We start from the raw sequence: 5,362 nt of genomic DNA on the forward strand, positions 1-5,362 counted from the left end.
CTCTACGAAAGGATAAATAAGAAGTTTTCAATTATTTAACCACAGATATTGCACATTCAACTAAATTAGTTTTACAGAAAAGGTAATGATCCAGTTACAACTGGTATCTTGGTTTACTCTAGCATCTTAAGAAAGAGTAGACAAGGTAAGCTCGGACATCTTGAAATTGGATGAAAGACTGTCAAATCAAGCACCAGAAAGAGTATTGCGAAGCAATAGGCAAAACTCGACTCAATTAAATTTTTTTTTTACTTGACTTAATTAGTAAAAACTCGAATCGAATTAACTTCGAATTATAATTTCATAAATTCAATTTGACTCGAATTTTTTTTAAGTTCAAGTCGAGTTATAAAATATAACTCGATAAGTCGAATATCAATTTGACCAAATCAAAATTTTTAGTAACTTAAATAAAATAATATCATAATATTATAAAAAATTATAATTAAATTTAAATAGAAATTAAAAAATTCCATTCAATTCAAATTTTATAAACTTGACTCGGAAAGTTTTAAAATCAAGTTTGAATTATAAAATAAGACACATCAATTCAAATAATCCGAATTTTTTAATTCGACTCAATTCGATTGAACGTTTACTCCTACGAAGAATAAGCAGCTTAATCAAAGTAGCTTCTGGGACTTTTTAGGTCCGAGACTCGGGCTTTGTGATAGTCGTGGATACGGAAAATAACTTTTTCAACGTTATTTTTTCCATCACAAGATTCAAATCCGAGAACGAGAACATTGGGTTCGTCCATACAAGCGGTTTTGGCCCTTTTCCAACGCTAATAAGTTGCATAAACAAATACAGGGAGGGTCACAAGACAAGCATCGTAACGGCGACAATAGGTCATTTGGAATGCTTAGCCAGAAGGACGACAATATATCCCGACAAAACTCACCGATAAATTCAGCAGTAAGGCACTAAATTTGGAAATTGTAAGATCGATGATATTGTCAATGAAAAATTGTATAATTATTGATTGTACAAAACTGAGCATCTTCGTGTTAAAAGAGAGAGAGAGAGAGGGGGCGGGGAGGGCAGTGAGAAACCACTAAAGATCATAGCAGAACAGTGGGGTACTGAGCATGTACATTTCAAAACATAAAATTCAGAGATCCTTTGGCAGCAGGAAACCATATTAGTCGAGTTCATTTTCCTGGCCAAAATCTAAAGAACCGGATTAATCCAAAGCCGGAAATAAAATTAAGCATCGGAAAATAAAAGCGGGATTATAGAGAAATCTCACTTGCGCCCTAAAGTAGGGAACTGACCGGGATCTTCAATGGAAGGCGCAGCCACATTACTTGCCGCATGGCCTTCGCCAAACCCACGCTCGCGACCCTGTCCCTGATCCTGACTCCGAACCCTGCCCCGACCTCGCCCGCTTGGGTTGTAGTACCTCTTCCCTTCAATAGGCTTCAGAAATTCATTAATACTCAAAGACTACAACCACCAACAAGTAGAGAATAAGGATCAGTGCATGCCATAAAGACACTTCTACTGAAAAAATAGCAAAATCACTAAAGATGAGAAAGGAGCAAAAAAGCTTTGTAACAAACACATTAAATAGATGTCTACAATTATAATTTATGGATAAAATTACAAAATAAGCATCGAAGTTTTTTATAATACTATAAAACTAACGAATATAAATGAACGAAACTTGCCAGTTCGCATTATCCATGTCACCTTCGTGTATTTTACATATATTTTAATGTGTTAACAATACATGCCGTGTTTGTCTAATATTACTAACTGCCCAATAAATTACGACTTAAATACAAAAAAATTGTTCAAAATGTGCTGCAGTGCAATGAACTTAAATAAGTGGTTCATAAGAAACTCGAAAAGTAGTAAAATTATAACTCGGGTTGTACCAAAGGAGATATAAATACCTTTTTTGCTCTCTCTTCCTTCTCATAAGCCTCTTTTCTCTTATCCTTGTCAGAGCCCTGTCAACAATTAAAGGTACATATGACAAATACGTATTTGCCAACAAATAACATAAGTCCTCAATGATAGAATTCTAAAAGGAATCATCGAGGCTCACCAATTTGATGAAGATTTCATCACCACTCTTCTTGTTTGAAAGTTGCTGCATAGACTCAAACTCCTTGGCATCCACTTTTCTTCTCTCAGTTTTCAGTGCCTGAAGCACCTTCCTCTTCTCTTCCAACAGCTTCTCGTATTCCTCGAGAGTCATCTCCTATTAATATTTCAATATCAAAGGTAGCACACAAAAATAGCCATAGTTAGCATATTACATTTAAAATTAGAAAATATTGCATATATCCAATTTACTCCAACTCATCATTTTCACCAGGTACACACACATGAAATATATTCAGACATGGATTTAGGTATGATCCTCCAAATGTATGGAAAAAACAAGCATACACGTCGGATACATTTGTATCTGACGTTCATCTGCAGGTTTGAGCAACAAAGGTAGACATCGATGACAATCTAAAATGATATATTATCAGGTGAAACTACCTTATCCTCGGGTTTTTTTCTTCAAGTTCATTTGTAGAGCTCTCCTTGTTAGCATCTCCAGCATCCTCATCTCTTGCTGGCTTGTGATAAGCTAAATTCCTCTTACCTTCATTGACAACTTCTTCAGGCACCCTAAAAGGTGCATAATAGGGAGAGAATAACAAAACTAAGTGATGATTTCATTTAGTTTTACAATACAATTGAAGGTTGGAATTGTTGACACTTTTAAACACTAAAGATAGCTCACTCAGCAAGTTCGTCGGTCTGAGTTCCCCAATTCCCACGACCTGAGCCTTCACGTTTGAGTTCATTTCTACAGACAGGAAACACAAGCAAAAAGCATCAATTCCAAGATTTGGATAGAATAATGAAATGGAGAGAATATCAAGCTAAAGTTAAAAAAGAATTCTTTTAAGTTATACCAGCGTCTAGTCCCACTACGACGTTCGTACAACCTGCGAGGTTGTTCTCCATCTCCAACTTCCTCATCACCAGAACAACCATGACGACCACCACGATAAGGTCGAGGACCACCATAGCCACCACGCCTTTCAGAGAGCTTTCTACTCTCTCCATAGTCAGGCACACCTTGACCAGCAAGTTCAGAACTGCTGCTGAATGAGTTCTCATCATTGCCAAAATCACGTCTGTATCCGCCACTAACACCACGTGCCTGTCTATATCCACGAGAACCTTCAGTCCTTGAATCCCTCACTTAAAAAAAGAAGAATGCACAAACATAAGCTAAGAGTATTGATTTGAGCACAGCTCAAGAAACATAACACATAAGATCCAGAAAATCACAACTTTTTGACTTAACATGATCCATACTCCGAATTATGAAATTATAACTGACTATTAAGTATAAAAATATGTTGAACAAACGAGACAACTAACAGGATAAACAAAAGCTAGTCGCAGTGATACTTAGTTTGTATAATTTGAAAGCAATTTATCCATCCAATAAAGTTTTCAAATCCAAAACTACAATTTCATAGATGGAACATCAAAAGACACTCAGAGAAATAAAAGAATAGATAGGTTATCTTTGCTAGTCTGTTATTGCCTTTTTTTTTATAGATGTTGGAAGTCTCATTAAAAACTCCCTTCTTATTCGTTCACATACTAAGAAGTATGTTAACGAACATTGGAAGGAAGAAAAGAGTACCTCAAATTATATTAATAACAATACCCAATACAAAAGATTACACGAAATATCCTCCTATGGTGATAAACACCATTACAACAAACACCTTAACCTCATATAACCTCAACCAAAGTCGCAATCTAAACACCTTATTTCTAATTACACCTCCAGTAATAGAATTTAAACAACGCAACAGAACATAAAACAAAATAAAAGCAACACCTGCAACCATATAAACTAAATTAAACCACAAATAGAAAGGCAAAATCTAATTAGATTCGTCTTCTTCAGGAGCCCACGAGTTTGGCTTGAATGAAGGCTCTGTCTCATGCACCATGATCTTGAAGGAGTTGTCACCCACCTTCAATTCCAACGTCGCATCAATTCTCGCACCAGCCTTTGCTAGGACTTGAATTTTTGCCCGATCAAAGGATGATGGTGACTGACAGCTTTCGTCGATTGCTAGAAACTGACCCCAACTATCAGCAATGTTCTTGACGGTATCCCAATTCCATGCGTGAAACGGAACACCCTCGCAAACTAACCATACTCGACGACACTCCAATACCAAACTCTCTGACCAAGCTTCGACTATAGAGAACCACTCTGCGAAAGTCTCTGATTTATCGTTCTTCACACTTCTCAAAGAAGCAGAATCTTCGAAAATCATTAATACCGCATTTCCAGCAGCTCTCATTAAGGAGAAGCCAGTGAGGCCCTTCGCATGCATTTGTCTAGCGAGATGACTGATTTTGATGAAATTTTTACACCACCCCACTAGACAATAATTCAACACATGCAGTTTTTCTTCATCAATAACACCTTCGACTTTATAATGCTTCTTCCTCGAATCATCTTTCATCCCGGACTTGTGGAGAACACCTGTGGAAGACTTTCTCCAATAGGATTGGCGAGGTTTGAATTTAGCGAAAGAAACGCCAATTTTGATGCCGTCGATATAAGAGCCATTCATTTTTGAGGTCGCTCTCCTTGCTTCTTCGTTTGAAGCGAAGCGAATGAAAACAAAACGAACTCCTTTTGCATTTCTTTAATTTGGAATAAAAAACATCAATAACCCGACCATGGGAGCAAAAAAAATGATCCAAGCCTCTTCCAATGGATATTCTCTGGTAAATTTTCAACAAATAATGTGTAGCATCCATACTTATCAACATTGCACTCCTTTGTGATAGATTCCCTGGTTCCATTGTGGACACCATCAACTGCTGACTTTTCGTCGCAACTCCCAGATTTAAAAGGCACATGAATACTTGGAGATGCTAAAGAGGCTGGATTTGGCAATGGCTGTACTGGAGGAACAGGAGCATCAGAATTAGAAATAATACCTCTTTTAACAACAAGATTCTTCCTTGCCATCTCAATGTGCAAAAGGGACTTCAACTTAGAATCAAAAACCATTTTCTGGAGAGCATCCTTGGCAGCAACTGCAAATTCTGCATTTGAGAAGAGAGCGAAACCCTTAGGCTTTTCTCCTTTATACCTCAAATGAGAATCTTCAAAGCCTGGAAGCCATCTCAGAAGATTCTGCAGTTCTCTCTCTTTGACATCTACAGGCAGACCCATAATGAAGATGGTACGAACCTCCTCAAGATGAGAAGGGAGAGATGACGGAGAAAGCGCGTCTGCAGAGGATGAAGGAGTTTGGCCCTTCGATTTCTGCTGGACAGAAGGGACGATTCCAGCACCCCGCAT

The 5,362-nt window shown here is 37.5% G+C and overlaps 1 pseudogene; it reads right to left on the reverse strand.

The window, feature by feature from the left end:
• Nucleotides 1–1,031: 1,031 nt before the first annotated feature.
• Nucleotides 1,032–5,362, reverse strand: LOC120209010 (annotated as a pseudogene).

The sequence above is a fragment of the Hibiscus syriacus genome, unplaced genomic scaffold (assembly GCF_006381635.1).
Source record: "Hibiscus syriacus cultivar Baekdansim isolate YM2019G1 unplaced genomic scaffold, ASM638163v2 tig00018040_pilon, whole genome shotgun sequence".
In the NCBI taxonomy this organism is placed as follows: domain Eukaryota; kingdom Viridiplantae; phylum Streptophyta; class Magnoliopsida; order Malvales; family Malvaceae; genus Hibiscus; species Hibiscus syriacus.